We start from the raw sequence: 24268 nt of genomic DNA on the forward strand, positions 1-24268 counted from the left end.
TTTATCAATTCACATAGAGGCTTTACCAATAGTCCATAATTATAAATCCAAAGGCGACACCAACCTGTCATTCCTAAAAAGCTTTGTAGCTCCTTTACCATTTGAGGTTCTGGAGTCCGGCAAATGACTTCCTTATGTTCAGTTCCTAGTTCTCGTTGTCCTTCCGAAATGTCAAATCCTAGATAGGTCACACTTTGTTGAGCCAGCTGGACTTTCTGTCAAGAGACTTGATATCCATTTAAACCCAGAAAATTAAGACGACTTATAGTCCATTGAATCCAACTCCCCTTAGTCTCGGTAGCTATTAAGAGATCATCTACATATTGTAACAAAGCACCTTCAGTGTCCGGAGGTATCCATGTTTCGAGTTCCCTTGCTAATTGGTTTCCAAAATTAGTGGGGCTATTCTTGAATCCTTGAGGTAGTAATGTCCACGTAAGCTGCGTCTTTCTGCCTGAATCGGGATTTTCCCATTCAAAGGCGAATAGGTTTTGGCTTTCTGTGGCTAAGCCTAGGCAGAAGAAGGCATCTTTTAAATCCAGTACGGTAAACCAGACTTGACTATTCTTTAATTTAGTCAGCAAAGTATAAGGGTTTGCCACTACTGGATGTATATCCTCAGTGATTTTATTTATGGCCCTCAAATCCTGAACTAGCCTATAGCTTTTTCATCTGCCTTTTTAATTGGCAATATGGGTGCATTGGATTCTGATTCGCATTCAATCAATAATCCATACTGTAAAAACTGATCAATTATCTCTTTAATTCCTTTCCTATCTTCTGTCCTCAAAGGATATTACTTAACCTTAACGGGTTTCTCTCCTGGCTTTAATTTAATAATTATTAAGGTCACATTTTTAGCTCTTCCAGGGACTTCGGTAGCCCAAACTCCTGGACATACTTGATCTGTGATCTCTAAAGGTATTTCACTTTTAGGGTCAGTTTGTATTAGTGCCAAGCTTAACACATTTATTAGTTGTTCTTCTCCTGTTCTTAATTCCATTTTCCCTTTTTCAAAGACAATTTCTGCTCCTACTTGCTCTAATAAATCTCTACCTAAGAGTGCCCATGAGGAGCTAGGCATAGATAAAAATCTGTGTATGCCCCATTGTTTCCCTAATTTGTACTTCAAAGGTTCACAAAAATAAGCCTTTTCGGTTACACCTTGTCCTGGTTTCAGTTAGAACAGAGTTAATTTTCTTCCTAGTAGCTGGGAGAATGCTATGTTTTGGCTTAGGATGAGAAGAGTGCTGATAACACCCCGATGTTTCAATTGTTGCAGAGCAATGCTTATAGCAAGCCAAGGACAACTCAGCTTCTTGCTCTGTCCTGCCAACAGGCAGGCTGGGGGTGCAGTAAGAGCTGGGAGGGGACAGACCCAGGACAGGTGACCCAAACTAGCCAAAGGGGTATTCCATAGCATCTGACGTCAGGCTAAACAATACATAGGGGTGGCTAGCCAGGGGGAGGGGGCCGGACTGCTCGGGGTTAGGCTGGGCATCGGTCAGCGGGTGGTGAGCAATTGCATTGTGCATCACTTGTTTGTACACATTATTAGTAGTGGTACTATTATCATCATTGTATTATTATTATTGTTATTATTATTGTTATTATTATTATTATTATTATTATTATTTTGCCTTATTAAACTGTCTTTATCTCAACTCACAGGCTTCACTTTCCATTTCTCTCCCCCGTCCCAGAGAGGGAGGGGGAGGGGGAGTGAACAGCTGCGTGGTGTTTAGCTGCCGGCCGGGTTAAACCATGACACACCTTTTACCCTAACATAATAATTCTGTGAAGGCATTAATGCTTGATTTAGAACTGAATACGTTGCCCCATAGCAATAAGAAATTTCACTTCCATTCCTCCCCTAGCTTCATTATAACCAGTGGAGGATCCGCTAGGGTAGATTCCCCAGGTCCCCGTTATTCCTGTTGAAATCAGGGGTTGATTACCCTAGGAAAAGGCTAGTCAATTTGTCCTCCAAAGCCAGGTCCAAACCGTTTTGTTTTATTTATTTATTTATTTATTTATTTATTTATTTATTTATTTTCATTACATTTCAGAGTTGGTCCAAAAATTCCATAGGGCTTTCTTTTAGACCTTGTTGGAAGCATATTCTCAATTCCCAATTCATCCAGGTTTTAGTATTTACTTAACCGTTCATGATTTTCAGGATGATTCGGGTCTTAGTGGGGGTCGGTCAGGGGAATGCAGTTGTCCACAGTTCCCTGAACGGTCCCATCAGCAATCTGAGCTCGCACATGAACTCAGGTTGTTTTAAGAGTGTACCTCTTTTCTGTTTCTGTGACAACTCTCTCGGACCGATCATGGTCCCTTTGCCCTAAAGGGCTAACACCCATGATTTTAAGATCTCTGCCTCGGGCAGAGGCAGAACTATTAACATTCCTACATCCTCTTTCCCTGCTCATTCAACTTCAAACACCTTTAACACTTTCAACAACCCTTTTAACACTTCCTTTATCTTTCTCCAGCCTGTACTTCTCTAATGCCAACATCAAAGGTTCAGTCAGGGGCCAACTTAATTCCCTACCTTTTCCCACCAAGATGCTGAAACATCAGTATACAACATTTCATCCTGTTCTGCTTCTCAAAAAACAACATTAACTGTAGCAAAATATTATAGTTTAAAGTTCCATTTAGGGGCCACTTTTCTCCACATTCCAGCTTATAAAGCGGCCACCACTGATTACGATATTTTATCAATGTTTTCCTGTTCACACTTCCACCGGCAGATCCTCCAATATCCTTCCAGTGACTTAAAACACATCCTAACACACTTTTCTTTAAAATTTCACTGCTTGTTTGCCCCCCCAGTTTCCAGTTTACACTTTCAGAATACACATGTTACTTACAAAAGCGTATCACAAAACGTATCACTCACAAAAATACGGGCACGCAATATCTTTCAGTAGCGATGTCACAAAACTACTATTACCAGCAATATTGCCAAAATCACAGTAACAATAGTCAGAGTCAAATTCCACATGCGATAAGTCAGAAAACCGAACTGTGTAACACCGTAACGATATCTTTCTTATAACAATGCCACGAACCTACTATTACCACCAGGAAAATAGCCAAAATCGCAGTAACAAGAACCAGAGTTAAATACCATACTCCATGAGTCAGAAAACCGAAATAGACAACACAATTCCAGATGGACCTTAAAGCGAGCTCCTTCCTTAAGGTCCCCAAACATGTACTTATGGTGCTAACCACAAAGTATATACCAAACACTGCCTCGCAGAAGATCACCTTCTGACTTACAGACAGTTCCAGATGACCGGTCTACCAGAAAACCAAACCAGAATAAAGAATATACTCACTTACAATGATGGGGTCCTTGTCTGCCTCCGCAGTGATCCGGTGAGTCGAGGCGTCCCTCCGGGAAATCCCGGGGGTACCCTAGGGAGTCCTGTTCCCAGCAGGTCCTGCAGTCCGGCAGAGAGGTTGTCCCATCTGGGTCGCCAAATTGATTCAAAGATCGAAGCCGAAATTCCTTTAAGTGGTATATTCTTTATTGCAGCGCTGGATGCACGGGGGATCTCTCCACCTATCGTGCATACCCAAAGCAGAAAGCAGTCTTGAATTTATACAATCAATCTATCAATATTCTACAAGCACCTATACATATGCATTACCTATCCCCGCCTTCCCTCGCTTCTCATGCTAATTAGCCTTTTGGCACCTTGCGCCTGCGCAGAGCCTTCCAAGAATTGTGGGCAGGGGTCTTTGGGACGTGGGCAGGGGTCTTTGGGAGGAAGACCCCGAGTCTTCCTCACAGTGTACTTTTCACCTTTGGTCAGGAATCTGCTGAATTGGCATGTTTCTTAATTGCAAGAGCTGGTTGTTGCCAATTCTCCCGTTTGTTGTATCTTTATAATGAATTCCAATGTCCAGTTTTGAGAGTTATAGTCCTTACATTCGTTTCTCTGTCCGCCTGCCGCTTCCTTATCATGAGTTCCAGTGTCTTGTTTCGAGATATACAGTCCTTGTCTGGGGATTGTCCTTGCCTCCCCAATACCTCCTTAATCAATCCCCCCTTTTCTTTTCCCATGCAAATTCTTTTGCATCAGATACTTTCTTTATTTACAGTAACACAACAAAGCAGGCATCTAAACAACATGCACACAAATATTCCTAACACTACTAATACGATTAGAGCAATGAATACTTGTTTCAACCATTGGAAATTGGGCAACCAGGAGGTTAACTTAGTCCATAGTTCACTAAAACTCCATGAAAGATCATCTTTACTGATCTCATGTAGGATCCTGGTCTGCTTCCATATTTCTTCCAGGTCGGTAGAGATCCTTCCACTCTGATCTACATACATACAACAACTTGTGTTTATTACTGTACAGACTCCCCCTTGAGTGGCCAGTAACAAGTCTAGGGCCATCCGATTTTGGAATACTACCTGTGATAAACTAGATATCTTTTCTTGTTGAGCCTTTATAGCATCCAGAATTTTGTTTTCTAACTTCTCTATAATTGCAGAAATATTAACTATTGCCTTTTCCAATTCACTCACTCCTAACCATGGGACAAACCATCGCACAAAACTATGAAAAGGGGTGTGTCTCTCTACCAATGGATTGTTAATTTTTCATCTGATTCTCCGGATATGATTTCTCAAGTAACCTCGAGGCACTACATCATGTACTGTCATATTGGGGACTACCGCTCCAAGAGTGCAAGTTCCCTTCCAATTCTCAGGCAAGACCTTACGGGCTGTATCATTGCATAGCCAATACCACCCTTTTCCTTCTGGAACCGTCCAGCTGGTTGAATTTGCCCAGCCGCTAGTCGTACTAATATCAATTGTTCAATTACAAGATGTCTGATTTCCCACATAAGTAGTATCCGTATTCATACAATGCTGTTTTCCTATACCCTTAGGCGGGTTACACCTTTGTACACACACATAATAGGATTCTAACGGCAAGAAGCTACTCACTTCTAGTTCCAAAACTGCTTAATATTTTCGACCCCAAGATGTGTTTTCCCACAAATTAGTCCAAGATAAGTTTGCAGGCAAGGGAATCCCAATTAACGATACACCCTTATTCCCATGCTGTGGCAGATGGGTGCATACCCAACAGTTCGTCTTATTAGTTACTTGAGAAATTGTTTGTATTAAGGTCAGGTGTAAGTTCTCATCCCAAGTTGCCCACCCCAAATCCGAGAACCGCACCCCTGCAATCATTAGGATCTGGAAAACCGTAATTTTGTTGGTCCAATTGGAGTGGTGGTCCATATCCTCGCCGGGGCCTTCTTCACCCTTGAATTGTGGATCCAAGCTGCTTGCTTCTTAATCTTAATGGCGGTGTGTGTTGTCAGTAATACTTGGTGTGGTCCCATCCACTTTCCTTCCATTTTTCCTGCACGGGTTGTCCTGAAAAAGTCTTTATATATATATAATCCCCGAGCTTAAAGGGGTGGATTGGTTGATCCAACCCTCTAGCCCTGGTCCCTAAAACAAATGTATGTACTTTATTTAATTGTTTCTGAAGTTCAGTTATATAAGCATATAAATATTCTGATCCTAACTGCGTTAGGTCCTCTCCACTAAATAGAAATTGCTATGGCCTTCCATATAAGATTTTGAAGGGACTCAAATTTCCTTTTATTCTAGGTTTAACTCTAATTCCAAGTAATGCTAAAGGGAGGGATTGAGGCCATGACAAATTAGCTTCTTATCCAATTTTAGCTATTTATTGTTTAATTAAATGGTTCATTTTTTCTACCTGTCCACTTGCCTGTGGTCTATAAGGAGTATGCAGTTGCCAATCTATCTTTAGAATCTTACTTATCTGGTCTACCACTTGTGCACAAAAATGTGAAACTCTATCAGAAGACATTGCTACTAGAATCCCAAAGCATGGTATTATTTCATTTAACAAGACTTTAACCACTTCTCTTGCTTTGGTTGTTCGACAGGGAAAGGCTTCAGGCCTTCCTGAAAACGTGTCAGTCAGAACCAGTAAATAATGATACCCCCCTTTTCTAGGGAGTTCTGAAAAATCAATTTGCCACTGTTGCCCCGAATAATTTCCTTTACCGATTATTCCAAATTTTATTCTATCCTTGGTATTGGGGTTATTGTGTAAGCAAATGCTACATTGTTGAGTTACTTGTTTTATCATATCGTCCCACTAATGTCTGACTCAGGCTCTTATGCAGTGTGCCAGCTCCCCAATGCGTTTTATTGTGTTCTGTAAGAACTATGGGCCATGTCAAACTAGAGGGTATTACTATGGGGTTATCTTTTAAATATACTCATCCATCTGGTTTCATTTTACCTTTCAAATCTTCAATTAATTTTAAGTCTTCTTTTGTATAATTTGGATATAGTTTGGATTTTACCGTCTGGTATCAAAGACAATGCCTTCACCTCAGTTATTTCAGCTGCCTGCTTAGCCTCTGCCAATCGATTTTCCAATTTCAAAATCAGTGTTCCCCTTTTGGTGTCCCTGACAATGCATGATAGCTACCTTTTCTGGTTGTTTTACAGCCTCTAACAATTTTAAAATTTCTTCAGCATACTTTGTGTTTTCACTGAGCGGTCAGCAATCCATGTTCTTTCCAAATTGCTCCATGAGCATGTACCACGCCGAATGTATATTTAGAATCTGTCCAAATATTTACCCTTTTTCCCGCTGCCAGTTCCAATGCTCTCGTGAGAGCAACTATCTCCGCCTTTTGAGCTGATGTTCCAGGGGGTAAAGGCTTAGACTCGATTACCTGCTGAGTAGTTGTTATAGCATATCCAGCTTTACGTTGTCTTTGCGTAACAAAACTGCTCCCATCCGTGAACCAAGTTTCTTCCGCGTCTTCCATGGGCTCCTCCTTAAGGTCTGGTCGGCTGGAATACACAGTCTCTAGAGTTTCTAAACAATCGTGAATCACAGCTTGTGCCGGAGCATCACTAAGAAAAGAGGCTAGATTCACAATATGAATTATCACAATTTCCACGTCGTCCTGTTCTACCAATATTGCTTGATATTTCAAAATCATCAATTCTTGTTTAAGTTGTTTAAAGACTTTTTGTGCTTCTCCAGTCCAGACTAACTTTGACTGGTTAATCTTTATCAATTCACATAGAGGCTTTACCAATAGTCCATAATTATAAATCCAAAGGCGACACCAACCTGTCATTCCTAAAAAGCTTTGTAGCTCCTTTACCATTTGAGGTTCTGGAGTCCGGCAAATGACTTCCTTATGTTCAGTTCCTAGTTCTCGTTGTCCTTCCGAAATGTCAAATCCTAGATAGGTCACACTTTGTTGAGCCAGCTGGACTTTCTGTCAAGAGACTTGATATCCATTTAAACCCAGAAAATTAAGACGACTTATAGTCCATTGAATCCAACTCCCCTTAGTCTCGGTAGCTATTAAGAGATCATCTACATATTGTAACAAAGCACCTTCAGTGTCCGGAGGTATCCATGTTTCGAGTTCCCTTGCTAATTGGTTTCCAAAATTAGTGGGGCTATTCTTGAATCCTTGAGGTAGTAATGTCCACGTAAGCTGCGTCTTTCTGCCTGAATCGGGATTTTCCCATTCAAAGGCGAATAGGTTTTGGCTTTCTGTGGCTAAGCCTAGGCAGAAGAAGGCATCTTTTAAATCCAGTACGGTAAACCAGACTTGACTATTCTTTAATTTAGTCAGCAAAGTATAAGGGTTTGCCACTACTGGATGTATATCCTCAGTGATTTTATTTATGGCCCTCAAATCCTGAACTAGCCTATAGCTTTTTCATCTGCCTTTTTAATTGGCAATATGGGTGCATTGTATTCTGATTCGCATTCAATCAATAATCCATACTGTAAAAATTGATCAATTATCTCTTTAATTCCTTTCCTATCTTCTGTCCTCAAAGGATATTACTTAACCTTAACGGGTTTCTCTCCTGGCTTTAATTTAATAATTATTAAGGTCACATTTTTAGCTCTTCCAGGGACTTCGGTAGCCCAAACTCCTGGACATACTTGATCTGTGATCTCTAAAGGTATTTCACTTTTAGGGTCAGTTTGTATTAGTGCCAAGCTTAACACATTTATTAGTTGTTCTTCTCCTGTTCTTAATTCCATTTTCCCTTTTTCAAAGACAATTTCTGCTCCTACTTGCTCTAATAAATCTCTACCTAAGAGTGCCCATGAGGAGCTAGGCATAGATAAAAATCTGTGTATGCCCCATTGTTTCCCTAATTTGTACTTCAAAGGTTCACAAAAATAAGCCTTTTCGGTTACACCTTGTCCTGGTTTCAGTTAGAACAGAGTTAATTTTCTTCCTAGTAGCTGGGAGAATGCTATGTTTTGGCTTAGGATGAGAAGAGTGCTGATAACACCCCGATGTTTCAATTGTTGCAGAGCAATGCTTATAGCAAGCCAAGGACAACTCAGCTTCTTGCTCTGTCCTGCCAACAGGCAGGCTGGGGGTGCAGTAAGAGCTGGGAGGGGACAGACCCAGGACAGGTGACCCAAACTAGCCAAAGGGGTATTCCATAGCATCTGACGTCAGGCTAAACAATACATAGGGGTGGCTAGCCAGGGGGAGGGGGCCGGACTGCTCGGGGTTAGGCTGGGCATCGGTCAGCGGGTGGTGAGCAATTGCATTGTGCATCACTTGTTTGTACACATTATTAGTAGTGGTACTATTATCATCATTGTATTATTATTATTGTTATTATTATTGTTATTATTATTATTATTATTATTATTATTTTGCCTTATTAAACTGTCTTTATCTCAACTCACAGGCTTCACTTTCCATTTCTCTCCCCCGTCCCAGAGAGGGAGGGGGAGGGGGAGTGAACAGCTGCGTGGTGTTTAGCTGCCGGCCGGGTTAAACCATGACACACCTTTTACCCTAACATAATAATTCTGTGAAGGCATTAATGCTTGATTTAGAACTGAATACGTTGCCCCATAGCAATAAGAAATTTCACTTCCATTCCTCCCCTAGCTTCATTATAACCAGTGGAGGATCCGCTAGGGTAGATTCCCCAGGTCCCCGTTATTCCTGTTGAAATCAGGGGTTGATTACCCTAGGAAAAGGCTAGTCAATTTGTCCTCCAAAGCCAGGTCCAAACCGTTTTGTTTTATTTATTTATTTATTTATTTATTTATTTATTTATTTATTTTCATTACATTTCAGAGTTGGTCCAAAAATTCCATAGGGCTTTCTTTTAGACCTTGTTGGAAGCATATTCTCAATTCCCAATTCATCCAGGTTTTAGTATTTACTTAACCGTTCATGATTTTCAGGATGATTCGGGTCTTAGTGGGGGTCGGTCAGGGGAATGCAGTTGTCCACAGTTCCCTGAACGGTCCCATCAGCAATCTGAGCTCGCACATGAACTCAGGTTGTTTTAAGAGTGTACCTCTTTTCTGTTTCTGTGACAACTCTCTCGGACCGATCATGGTCCCTTTGCCCTAAAGGGCTAACACCCATGATTTTAAGATCTCTGCCTCGGGCAGAGGCAGAACTATTAACATTCCTACATCCTCTTTCCCTGCTCATTCAACTTCAAACACCTTTAACACTTTCAACAACCCTTTTAACACTTCCTTTATCTTTCTCCAGCCTGTACTTCTCTAATGCCAACATCAAAGGTTCAGTCAGGGGCCAACTTAATTCCCTACCTTTTCCCACCAAGATGCTGAAACATCAGTATACAACATTTCATCCTGTTCTGCTTCTCAAAAAACAACATTAACTGTAGCAAAATATTATAGTTTAAAGTTCCATTTAGGGGCCACTTTTCTCCACATTCCAGCTTATAAAGCGGCCACCACTGATTACGATATTTTATCAATGTTTTCCTGTTCACACTTCCACCGGCAGATCCTCCAATATCCTTCCAGTGACTTAAAACACATCCTAACACACTTTTCTTTAAAATTTCACTGCTTGTTTGCCCCCCCAGTTTCCAGTTTACACTTTCAGAATACACATGTTACTTACAAAAGCGTATCACAAAACGTATCACTCACAAAAATACGGGCACGCAATATCTTTCAGTAGCGATGTCACAAAACTACTATTACCAGCAATATTGCCAAAATCACAGTAACAATAGTCAGAGTCAAATTCCACATGCGATAAGTCAGAAAACCGAACTGTGTAACACCGTAACGATATCTTTCTTATAACAATGCCACGAACCTACTATTACCACCAGGAAAATAGCCAAAATCGCAGTAACAAGAACCAGAGTTAAATACCATACTCCATGAGTCAGAAAACCGAAATAGACAACACAATTCCAGATGGACCTTAAAGCGAGCTCCTTCCTTAAGGTCCCCAAACATGTACTTATGGTGCTAACCACAAAGTATATACCAAACACTGCCTCGCAGAAGATCACCTTCTGACTTACAGACAGTTCCAGATGACCGGTCTACCAGAAAACCAAACCAGAATAAAGAATATACTCACTTACAATGATGGGGTCCTTGTCTGCCTCCGCAGTGATCCGGTGAGTCGAGGCGTCCCTCCGGGAAATCCCGGGGGTACCCTAGGGAGTCCTGTTCCCAGCAGGTCCTGCAGTCCGGCAGAGAGGTTGTCCCATCTGGGTCGCCAAATTGATTCAAAGATCGAAGCCGAAATTCCTTTAAGTGGTATATTCTTTATTGCAGCGCTGGATGCACGGGGGATCTCTCCACCTATCGTGCATACCCAAAGCAGAAAGCAGTCTTGAATTTATACAATCAATCTATCAATATTCTACAAGCACCTATACATATGCATTACCTATCCCCGCCTTCCCTCGCTTCTCATGCTAATTAGCCTTTTGGCACCTTGCGCCTGCGCAGAGCCTTCCAAGAATTGTGGGCAGGGGTCTTTGGGACGTGGGCAGGGGTCTTTGGGAGGAAGACCCCGAGTCTTCCTCACAGTGTACTTTTCACCTTTGGTCAGGAATCTGCTGAATTGGCATGTTTCTTAATTGCAAGAGCTGGTTGTTGCCAATTCTCCCGTTTGTTGTATCTTTATAATGAATTCCAATGTCCAGTTTTGAGAGTTATAGTCCTTACATTCGTTTCTCTGTCCGCCTGCCGCTTCCTTATCATGAGTTCCAGTGTCTTGTTTCGAGATATACAGTCCTTGTCTGGGGATTGTCCTTGCCTCCCCAATACCTCCTTAATCAATCCCCCCTTTTCTTTTCCCATGCAAATTCTTTTGCATCAGATACTTTCTTTATTTACAGTAACACAACAAAGCAGGCATCTAAACAACATGCACACAAATATTCCTAACACTACTAATACGATTAGAGCAATGAATACTTGTTTCAACCATTGGAAATTGGGCAACCAGGAGGTTAACTTAGTCCATAGTTCACTAAAACTCCATGAAAGATCATCTTTACTGATCTCATGTAGGATCCTGGTCTGCTTCCATATTTCTTCCAGGTCGGTAGAGATCCTTCCACTCTGATCTACATACATACAACAACTTGTGTTTATTACTGTACAGACTCCCCCTTGAGTGGCCAGTAACAAGTCTAGGGCCATCCGATTTTGGAATACTACCTGTGATAAACTAGATATCTTTTCTTGTTGAGCCTTTATAGCATCCAGAATTTTGTTTTCTAACTTCTCTATAATTGCAGAAATATTAACTATTGCCTTTTCCAATTCACTCACTCCTAACCATGGGACAAACCATCGCACAAAACTATGAAAAGGGGTGTGTCTCTCTACCAATGGATTGTTAATTTTTCATCTGATTCTCCGGATATGATTTCTCAAGTAACCTCGAGGCACTACATCATGTACTGTCATATTGGGGACTACCGCTCCAAGAGTGCAAGTTCCCTTCCAATTCTCAGGCAAGACCTTACGGGCTGTATCATTGCATAGCCAATACCACCCTTTTCCTTCTGGAACCGTCCAGCTGGTTGAATTTGCCCAGCCGCTAGTCGTACTAATATCAATTGTTCAATTACAAGATGTCTGATTTCCCACATAAGTAGTATCCGTATTCATACAATGCTGTTTTCCTATACCCTTAGGCGGGTTACACCTTTGTACACACACATAATAGGATTCTAACGGCAAGAAGCTACTCACTTCTAGTTCCAAAACTGCTTAATATTTTCGACCCCAAGATGTGTTTTCCCACAAATTAGTCCAAGATAAGTTTGCAGGCAAGGGAATCCCAATTAACGATACACCCTTATTCCCATGCTGTGGCAGATGGGTGCATACCCAACAGTTCGTCTTATTAGTTACTTGAGAAATTGTTTGTATTAAGGTCAGGTGTAAGTTCTCATCCCAAGTTGCCCACCCCAAATCCGAGAACCGCACCCCTGCAATCATTAGGATCTGGAAAACCGTAATTTTGTTGGTCCAATTGGAGTGGTGGTCCATATCCTCGCCGGGGCCTTCTTCACCCTTGAATTGTGGATCCAAGCTGCTTGCTTCTTAATCTTAATGGCGGTGTGTGTTGTCAGTAATACTTGGTGTGGTCCCATCCACTTTCCTTCCATTTTTCCTGCACGGGTTGTCCTGAAAAAGTCTTTATATATATATAATCCCCGAGCTTAAAGGGGTGGATTGGTTGATCCAACCCTCTAGCCCTGGTCCCTAAAACAAATGTATGTACTTTATTTAATTGTTTCTGAAGTTCAGTTATATAAGCATATAAATATTCTGATCCTAACTGCGTTAGGTCCTCTCCACTAAATAGAAATTGCTATGGCCTTCCATATAAGATTTTGAAGGGACTCAAATTTCCTTTTATTCTAGGTTTAACTCTAATTCCAAGTAATGCTAAAGGGAGGGATTGAGGCCATGACAAATTAGCTTCTTATCCAATTTTAGCTATTTATTGTTTAATTAAATGGTTCATTTTTTCTACCTGTCCACTTGCCTGTGGTCTATAAGGAGTATGCAGTTGCCAATCTATCTTTAGAATCTTACTTATCTGGTCTACCACTTGTGCACAAAAATGTGAAACTCTATCAGAAGACATTGCTACTAGAATCCCAAAGCATGGTATTATTTCATTTAACAAGACTTTAACCACTTCTCTTGCTTTGGTTGTTCGACAGGGAAAGGCTTCAGGCCTTCCTGAAAACGTGTCAGTCAGAACCAGTAAATAATGATACCCCCCTTTTCTAGGGAGTTCTGAAAAATCAATTTGCCACTGTTGCCCCGAATAATTTCCTTTACCGATTATTCCAAATTTTATTCTATCCTTGGTATTGGGGTTATTGTGTAAGCAAATGCTACATTGTTGAGTTACTTGTTTTATCATATCGTCCCACTAATGTCTGACTCAGGCTCTTATGCAGTGTGCCAGCTCCCCAATGCGTTTTATTGTGTTCTGTAAGAACTATGGGCCATGTCAAACTAGAGGGTATTACTATGGGGTTATCTTTTAAATATACTCATCCATCTGGTTTCATTTTACCTTTCAAATCTTCAATTAATTTTAAGTCTTCTTTTGTATAATTTGGATATAGTTTGGATTTTACCGTCTGGTATCAAAGACAATGCCTTCACCTCAGTTATTTCAGCTGCCTGCTTAGCCTCTGCCAATCGATTTTCCAATTTCAAAATCGGTGTTCCCCTTTTGGTGTCCCTGACAATGCATGATAGCTACCTTTTCTGGTTGTTTTACAGCCTCTAACAATTTTAAAATTTCTTCAGCATACTTTGTGTTTTCACTGAGCGGTCAGCAATCCATGTTCTTTCCAAATTGCTCCATGAGCATGTACCACGCCGAATGTATATTTAGAATCTGTCCAAATATTTACCCTTTTTCCCGCTGCCAGTTCCAATGCTCTCGTGAGAGCAACTATCTCCGCCTTTTGAGCTGATGTTCCAGGGGGTAAAGGCTTAGACTCGATTACCTGCTGAGTAGTTGTTATAGCATATCCAGCTTTACGTTGTCTTTGCGTAACAAAACTGCTCCCATCCGTGAACCAAGTTTCTTCCGCGTCTTCCATGGGCTCCTCCTTAAGGTCTGGTCGGCTGGAATACACAGTCTCTAGAGTTTCTAAACAATCGTGAATCACAGCTTGTGCCGGAGCATCACTAAGAAAAGAGGCTAGATTCACAATATGAATTATCACAATTTCCACGTCGTCCTGTTCTACCAATATTGCTTGATATTTCAAAATCATCAATTCTTGTTTAAGTTGTTTAAAGACTTTTTGTGCTTCTCCAGTCCAGACTAACTTTGACTGGTTAATCTTTATCAATTCACATAGAGGCTTTACCAATAGTCCATAATTATAAATCCAAAGGCGACACCAACCTGTCATTCCTAAAAAGCTTTGTAGCTCCTTTACCATTTGAGGTTCTGGAGTCCGGCAAATGACTTCCTTATGTTCAGTTCCTAGTTCTCGTTGTCCTTCCGAAATGTCAAATCCTAGATAGGTCACACTTTGTTGAGCCAGCTGGACTTTCTGTCAAGAGACTTGATATCCATTTAAACCCAGAAAATTAAGACGACTTATAGTCCATTGAATCCAACTCCCCTTAGTCTCGGTAGCTATTAAGAGATCATCTACATATTGTAACAAAGCACCTTCAGTGTCCGGAGGTATCCATGTTTCGAGTTCCCTTGCTAATTGGTTTCCAAAATTAGTGGGGCTATTCTTGAATCCTTGAGGTAGTAATGTCCACGTAAGCTGCGTCTTTCTGCCTGAATCGGGATTTTCCCATTCAAAGGCGAATAGGTTTTGGCTTTCTGTGGCTAAGCCTAGGCAGAAGAAGGCATCTTTTAAATCCAGTACGGTAAACCAGACTTGACTATTCTTTAATTTAGTCAGCAAAGTATAAGGGTTTGCCACTACTGGATGTATATCCTCAGTGATTTTATTTATGGCCCTCAAATCCTGAACTAGCCTATAGCTTTTTCATCTGCCTTTTTAATTGGCAATATGGGTGCATTGGATTCTGATTCGCATTCAATCAATAATCCATACTGTAAAAATTGATCAATTATCTCTTTAATTCCTTTCCTATCTTCTGTCCTCAAAGGATATTACTTAACCTTAACGGGTTTCTCTCCTGGCTTTAATTTAATAATTATTAAGGTCACATTTTTAGCTCTTCCAGGGACTTCGGTAGCCCAAACTCCTGGACATACTTGATCTGTGATCTCTAAAGGTATTTCACTTTTAGGGTCAGTTTGTATTAGTGCCAAGCTTAACACATTTATTAGTTGTTCTTCTCCTGTTCTTAATTCCATTTTCCCTTTTTCAAAGACAATTTCTGCTCCTACTTGCTCTAATAAATCTCTACCTAAGAGTGCCCATGAGGAGCTAGGCATAGATAAAAATCTGTGTATGCCCCATTGTTTCCCTAATTTGTACTTCAAAGGTTCACAAAAATAAGCCTTTTCGGTTACACCTTGTCCTGGTTTCAGTTAGAACAGAGTTAATTTTCTTCCTAGTAGCTGGGAGAATGCTATGTTTTGGCTTAGGATGAGAAGAGTGCTGATAACACCCCGATGTTTCAATTGTTGCAGAGCAATGCTTATAGCAAGCCAAGGACAACTCAGCTTCTTGCTCTGTCCTGCCAACAGGCAGGCTGGGGGTGCAGTAAGAGCTGGGAGGGGACAGACCCAGGACAGGTGACCCAAACTAGCCAAAGGGGTATTCCATAGCATCTGACGTCAGGCTAAACAATACATAGGGGTGGCTAGCCAGGGGGAGGGGGCCGGACTGCTCGGGGTTAGGCTGGGCATCGGTCAGCGGGTGGTGAGCAATTGCATTGTGCATCACTTGTTTGTACACATTATTAGTAGTGGTACTATTATCATCATTGTATTATTATTATTGTTATTATTATTGTTATTATTATTATTATTATTATTATTATTTTGCCTTATTAAACTGTCTTTATCTCAACTCACAGGCTTCACTTTCCATTTCTCTCCCCCGTCCCAGAGAGGGAGGGGGAGGGGGAGTGAACAGCTGCGTGGTGTTTAGCTGCCGGCCGGGTTAAACCATGACACACCTTTTACCCTAACATAATAATTCTGTGAAGGCATTAATGCTTGATTTAGAACTGAATACGTTGCCCCATAGCAATAAGAAATTTCACTTCCATTCCTCCCCTAGCTTCATTATAACCAGTGGAGGATCCGCTAGGGTAGATTCCCCAGGTCCCCGTTATTCCTGTTGAAATCAGGGGTTGATTACCCTAGGAAAAGGCTAGTCAATTTGTCCTCCAAAGCCAGGTCCAAACCGTTTTGTTTTATTTATTTATTTATTTATTTATTTATTTATTTATTTTCATTACATTTCAGAGTTGGTCCAAAAATTCCATAGGGCTTTCTTTTAGACCTTGTTGGAAGCATATTCTCAATTCCCAATTCATCCAGGTTTTAGTATTTACTTAACCGTTCATGATTTTCAGGATGATTCGGGTCTTAGTGGGGGTCGGTCAGGGGAATGCAGTTGTCCACAGTTCCCTGAACGGTCCCATCAGCAATCTGAGCTCGCACATGAACTCAGGTTGTTTTAAGAGTGTACCTCTTTTCTGTTTCTGTGACAACTCTCTCGGACCGATCATGGTCCCTTTGCCCTAACGGGCTAACACCCATGATTTTAAGATCTCTGCCTCGGGCAGAGGCAGAACTATTAACATTCCTACATCCTCTTTCCCTGCTCATTCAACTTCAAACACCTTTAACACTTTCAACAACCCTTTTAACACTTCCTTTATCTTTCTCCAGCCTGTACTTCTCTAATGCCAACATCAAAGGTTCAGTCAGGGGCCAACTTAATTCCCTACCTTTTCCCACCAAGATGCTGAAACATCAGTATACAACATTTCATCCTGTTCTGCTTCTCAAAAAACAACATTAACTGTAGCAAAATATTATAGTTTAAAGTTCCATTTAGGGGCCACTTTTCTCCACATTCCAGCTTATAAAGCGGCCACCACTGATTACGATATTTTATCAATGTTTTCCTGTTCACACTTCCACCGGCAGATCCTCCAATATCCTTCCAGTGACTTAAAACACATCCTAACACACTTTTCTTTAAAATTTCACTGCTTGTTTGCCCCCCCATTTTCCAGTTTACACTTTCAGAATACACATGTTACTTACAAAAGCGTATCACAAAACGTATCACTCACAAAAATACGGGCACGCAATATCTTTCAGTAGCGATGTCACAAAACTACTATTACCAGCAATATTGCCAAAATCACAGTAACAATAGTCAGAGTCAAATTCCACATGCGATTAGTCAGAAAACCGAACTGTGTAACACCGTAACGATATCTTTCTTATAACAATGCCACGAACCTACTATTACCACCAGGAAAATAGCCAAAATCGCAGTAACAAGAACCAGAGTTAAATACCATACTCCATGAGTCAGAAAACCGAAATAGACAACACAATTCCAGATGGACCTTAAAGCGAGCTCCTTCCTTAAGGTCCCCAAACATGTACTTATGGTGCTAACCACAAAGTATATACCAAACACTGCCTCGCAGAAGATCACCTTCTGACTTACAGACAGTTCCAGATGACCGGTCTACCAGAAAACCAAACCAGAATAAAGAATATACTCACTTACAATGATGGGGTCCTTGTCTGCCTCCGCAGTGATCCGGTGAGTCGAGGCGTCCCTCCGGGAAATCCCGGGGGTACCCTAGGGAGTCCTGTTCCCAGCAGGTCCTGCAGTCCGGCAGAGAGGTTGTCCCATCTGGGTCGCCAAATTGATTCAAAGATCGAAGCCGAAATTCCTTTAAGTGGTATATTCTTTATTGCAGCGCTGGATGCACGGGGGATCTCTCCACCTATCGTGCATACCCAAAGCAGAAAGCAGTCTTGAATTTATACAATCAATCTATCAATATTCTACAAGCACCTATACATATGCATTACCTATCCCCGCCTTCCCTCGCTTCTCATGCTAATTAGCCTTTTGGCACCTTGCGCCTGCGCAGAGCCTTCCAAGAATTGTGGGCAGGGGTCTTTGGGACGTGGGCAGGGGTCTTTGGGAGGAAGACCCCGAGTCTTCCTCACAGTGTACTTTTCACCTTTGGTCAGGAATCTGCTGAATTGGCATGTTTCTTAATTGCAAGAGCTGGTTGTTGCCAATTCTCCCATTTGTTGTATCTTTATAATGAATTCCAATGTCCAGTTTCGAGAGTTATAGTCCTTACATTCGTTTCTCTGTCCGCCTGCCGCTTCCTTATCATGAGTTCCAGTGTCTTGTTTCGAGATATACAGTCCTTGTCTGGGGATTGTCCTTGCCTCCCCAATACCTCCTTAATCAATCCCCCCTTTTCTTTTCCCATGCAAATTCTTTTGCATCAGATACTTTCTTTATTTACAGTAACACAACAAAGCAGGCATCTAAACAACATGCACACAAATATTCCTAACACTACTAATACGATTAGAGCAATGAATACTTGTTTCAACCATTGGAAATTGGGCAACCAGGAGGTTAACTTAGTCCATAGTTCACTAAAACTCCATGAAAGATCATCTTTACTGATCTCATGTAGGATCCTGGTCTGCTTCCATATTTCTTCCAGGTCGGTAGAGATCCTTCCACTCTGATCTACATACATACAACAACTTGTGTTTATTACTGTACAGACTCCCCCTTGAGTGGCCAGTAACAAGTCTAGGGCCATCCGATTTTGGAATACTACCTGTGATAAACTAGATATCTCTTCTTGTTGAGCCTTTATAGCATCCAGAATTTTGTTTTCTAACTTCTCTATAATTGCAGAAATATTAACTATTGCCTTTTCCAATTCACTCACTCCTAACCATGGGACAAACCATCGCACAAAACTATGAAAAGGGGTGTGTCTCTCTACCAATGGATTGTTAATTTTTCATCTGATTCTCCGGATATGATTTCTCAAGTAACCTCGAGGCACTACATCATGTACTGTCATATTGGGGACTACCGCTCCAAGAGTGCAAGTTCCCTTCCAATTCTCAGGCAAGACCTTACGGGCTGTATCATTGCATAGCCAATACCACCCTTTTCCTTCTGGAACCGTCCAGCTGGTTGAATTTGCCCAGCCGCTAGTCGTACTAATATCAATTGTTCAATTACAAGATGTCTGATTTCCCACATAAGTAGTATCCGTATTTATACAATGCTGTTTTCCTATACCCTTAGGCGGGTTACACCTTTGTACACACACATAATAGGATTCTAACGGCAAGAAGCTACTCACTTCTAGTTCCAGAACTGCTTAATATTTTCGACCCCAAGATGTGTTTTCCCACAAATTAGTCCAAGATAAGTTTGCAGGCAAGGGAATCCCAATTAACGATACACCCTTATTCCCATGCTGTGGCAGATGGGTGCATACCCAACAGTTCGTCTTATTAGTTACTTGAGAAATTGTTTGTATTAAGGTCAGGTGTAAGTTCTCATCCCAAGTTGCCCACCCCAAATCCGAGAACCGCACCCCTGCAATCATTAGGATCTGGAAAACCGTAATTTTGTTGGTCCAATTGGAGTGGTGGTCCATATCCTCGCCGGGGCCTTCTTCACCCTTGAATTGTGGATCCAAGCTGCTTGCTTCTTAATCTTAATGGCGGTGTGTGTTGTCAGTAATACTTGGTGTGGTCCCATCCACTTTCCTTCCATTTTTCCTGCACGGGTTGTCCTGAAAAAGTCTTTATATATATATAATCCCCGAGCTTAAAGGGGTGGATTGGTTGATCCAACCCTCTAGCCCTGGTCCCTAAAACAAATGTATGTACTTTATTTAATTGTTTCTGAAGTTCAGTTATATAAGCATATAAATATTCTGATCCTAACTGCGTTAGGTCCTCTCCACTAAATAGAAATTGCTATGGCCTTCCATATAAGATTTTGAAGGGACTCAAATTTCCTTTTATTCTAGGTTTAACTCTAATTCCAAGTAATGCTAAAGGGAGGGATTGAGGCCATGACAAATTAGCTTCTTATCCAATTTTAGCTATTTATTGTTTAATTAAATGGTTCATTTTTTCTACCTGTCCACTTGCCTGTGGTCTATAAGGAGTATGCAGTTGCCAATCTATCTTTAGAATCTTACTTATCTGGTCTACCACTTGTGCACAAAAATGTGAAACTCTATCAGAAGACATTGCTACTAGAATCCCAAAGCATGGTATTATTTCATTTAACAAGACTTTAACCACTTCTCTTGCTTTGGTTGTTCGACAGGGAAAGGCTTCAGGCCTTCCTGAAAACGTGTCAGTCAGAACCAGTAAATAATGATACCCCCCTTTTCTAGGGAGTTCTGAAAAATCAATTTGCCACTGTTGCCCCGAATAATTTCCTTTACCGATTATTCCAAATTTTATTCTATCCTTGGTATTGGGGTTATTGTGTAAGCAAATGCTACATTGTTGAGTTACTTGTTTTATCATATCGTCCCACTAATGTCTGACTCAGGCTCTTATGCAGTGTGCCAGCTCCCCAATGCGTTTTATTGTGTTCTGTAAGAACTATGGGCCATGTCAAACTAGAGGGTATTACTATGGGGTTATCTTTTAAATATACTCATCCATCTGGTTTCATTTTACCTTTCAAATCTTCAATTAATTTTAAGTCTTCTTTTGTATAATTTGGATATAGTTTGGATTTTACCGTCTGGTATCAAAGACAATGCCTTCACCTCAGTTATTTCAGCTGCCTGCTTAGCCTCTGCCAATCGATTTTCCAATTTCAAAATCGGTGTTCCCCTTTTGGTGTCCCTGACAATGCATGATAGCTACCTTTTCTGGTTGTTTTACAGCCTCTAACAATTTTAAAATTTCTTCAGCATACTTTGTGTTTTCACTGAGCGGTCAGCAATCCATGTTCTTTCCAAATTGCTCCATGAGCATGTACCACGCCGAATGTATATTTAGAATCTGTCCAAATATTTACCCTTTTTCCCGCTGCCAGTTCCAATGCTCTCGTGAGAGCAACTATCTCCGCCTTTTGAGCTGATGTTCCAGGGGGTAAAGGCTTAGACTCGATTACCTGCTGAGTAGTTGTTATAGCATATCCAGCTTTACGTTGTCTTTGCGTAACAAAACTGCTCCCATCCGTGAACCAAGTTTCTTCCGCGTCTTCCATGGGCTCCTCCTTAAGGTCTGGTCGGCTGGAATACACAGTCTCTAGAGTTTCTAAACAATCGTGAATCACAGCTTGTGCCGGAGCATCACTAAGAAAAGAGGCTAGATTCACAATATGAATTATCACAATTTCCACGTCGTCCTGTTCTACCAATATTGCTTGATATTTCAAAATCATCAATTCTTGTTTAAGTTGTTTAAAGACTTTTTGTGCTTCTCCAGTCCAGACTAACTTTGACTGGTTAATCTTTATCAATTCACATAGAGGCTTTACCAATAGTCCATAATTATAAATCCAAAGGCGACACCAACCTGTCATTCCTAAAAAGCTTTGTAGCTCCTTTACCATTTGAGGTTCTGGAGTCCGGCAAATGACTTCCTTATGTTCAGTTCCTAGTTCTCGTTGTCCTTCCGAAATGTCAAATCCCAGATAGGTCACACTTTGTTGAGCCAGCTGGACTTTCTGTCAAGAGACTTGATATCCATTTAAACCCAGAAAATTAAGACGACTTATAGTCCATTGAATCCAACTCCCTTTAGTCTCGGTAGCTATTAAGAGATCATCTACATATTGTAACAAAGCACCTTCAGTGTCCGGAGGTATCCATGTTTCGAGTTCCCTTGCTAATTGGTTTCCAAAAATAGTGGGGCTATTCTTGAATCCTTGAGGTAGTAATGTCCACGTAAGCTGCGTCTTTCTGCCTGAATCGGGATTTTCCCATTCAAAGGCGAATAGGTTTTGGCTTTCTGTGGCTAAGCCTAGGCAGAAGAAGGCATCTTTTAAATCCAGTACGGTAAACCAGACTTGACTATTCTTTAATTTAGTCAGCAAAGTATAAGGGTTTGCCACTACTGGATGTATATCCTCAGTGATTTTATTTATGGCCCTCAAATCCTGAACTAGCCTATAGCTTTTTCATCTGCCTTTTTAATTGGCAATATGGGTGCATTGGATTCTGATTCGCATTCAATCAATAATCCATACTGTAAAAATTGATCAATTATCTCTTTAATTCCTTTCCTATCTTCTATCCTCAAAGGATATTACTTAACCTTAACGGGTTTCTCTCCTGGCTTTAATTTAATAATTATTAAGGTCACATTTTTAGCTCTTCCAGGGACTTCGGTAGCCCAAACTCCTGGACATACTTGATCTGTGATCTCTAAAGGTATTTCACTTTTAGGGTCAGTTTGTATTAGTGCCAAGCTTAACACATTTATTAGTTGTTCTTCTCCTGTTCTTAATTCCATTTTCCCTTTTTCAAAGACAATTTCTGCTCCTACTTGCTCTAATAAATCTCTACCTAAGAGTGCCCATGAGGAGCTAGGCATAGATAAAAATCTGTGTATGCCCCATTGTTTCCCTAATTTGTACTTCAAAGGTTCACAAAAATAAGCCTTTTCGGTTACACCTTGTCCTGGTTTCAGTTAGAACAGAGTTAATTTTCTTCCTAGTAGCTGGGAGAATGCTATGTTTTGGCTTAGGATGAGAAGAGTGCTGATAACACCCCGATGTTTCAATTGTTGCAGAGCAATGCTTATAGCAAGCCAAGGACATCTCAGCTTCTTGCTCTGTCCTGCCAACAGGCAGGCTGGGGGTGCAGTAAGAGCTGGGAGGGGACAGACCCAGGACAGGTGACCCAAACTAGCCAAAGGGGTATTCCATAGCATCTGACGTCAGGCTAAACAATACATAGGGGTGGCTAGCCAGGGGGAGGGGGCCGGACTGCTCGGGGTTAGGCTGGGCATCGGTCAGCGGGTGGTGAGCAATTGCATTGTGCATCACTTGTTTGTACACATTATTAGTAGTGGTACTATTATCATCATTGTATTATTATTATTGTTATTATTATTATTATTATTATTATTATTATTTTGTCTTATTAAACTGTCTTTATCTCAACTCACAGGCTTCACTTTCCATTTCTCTCCCCCGTCCCAGAGAGGGAGGGGGAGGGGGAGCGAACAGCTGCGTGGTGTTTAGCTGCCGGCCGGGTTAAACCATGACACACCTTTTACCCTAACATAATAATTCTGTGAAGGCATTAATGCTTGATTTAGAACTGAATACGTTGCCCCATAGCAATAAGAAATTTCACTTCCATTCCTCCCCTAGCTTCATTATAACCAGTGGAGGATCCGCTAGGGTAGATTCCCCAGGTCCCCGTTATTCCTGTTGAAATCAGGGGTTGATTACCCTAGGAAAAGGCTAGTCAATTTGTCCTCCAAAGCCAGGTCCAAACCGTTTTGTTTTATTTATTTATTTATTTATTTATTTATTTATTTATTTTCATTACATTTCAGAGTTGGTCCAAAAATTCCATAGGGCTTTCTTTTAGACCTTGTTGGAAGCATATTCTCAATTCCCAATTCATCCAGGTTTTAGTATTTACTTAACCGTTCATGATTTTCAGGATGATTCGGGTCTTAGTGGGGGTCGGTCAGGGGAATGCAATTGTCCACAGTTCCCTGAACGGTCCCATCAGCAATCTGAGCTCGCACATGAACTCAGGTTGTTTTAAGAGTGTACCTCTTTTCTGTTTCTGTGACAACTCTCTCGGACCGATCATGGTCCCTTTGCCCTAAAGGGCTAACACCCATGATTTTAAGATCTCTGCCTCGGGCAGAGGCAGAACTATTAACATTCCTACATCCTCTTTCCCTGCTCATTCAACTTCAAACACCTTTAACACTTTCAACAACCCTTTTAACACTTCCTTTATCTTTCTCCAGCCTGTACTTCTCTAATGCCAACATCAAAGGTTCAGTCAGGGGCCAACTTAATTCCCTACCTTTTCCCACCAAGATGCTGAAACATCAGTATACAACATTTCATCCTGTTCTGCTTCTCAAAAAACAACATTAACTGTAGCAAAATATTATAGTTTAAAGTTCCATTTAGGGGCCACTTTTCTCCACATTCCAGCTTATAAAGCGGCCACCACTGATTACGATATTTTATCAATGTTTTCCTGTTCACACTTCCACCGGCAGATCCTCCAATATCCTTCCAGTGACTTAAAACACATCCTAACACACTTTTCTTTAAAATTTCACTGCTTGTTTGCCCCCCCCAGTTTCCAGTTTACACTTTCAGAATACACATGTTACTTACAAAAGCGTATCACAAAACGTATCACTCACAAAAATACGGGCACGCAATATCTTT

Source organism: Aythya ferina (assembly GCF_964211825.1).
Source record: "Aythya ferina genome assembly, contig: HAP1_SCAFFOLD_75, whole genome shotgun sequence".
Lineage (NCBI taxonomy): Eukaryota > Metazoa > Chordata > Aves > Anseriformes > Anatidae > Aythya > Aythya ferina.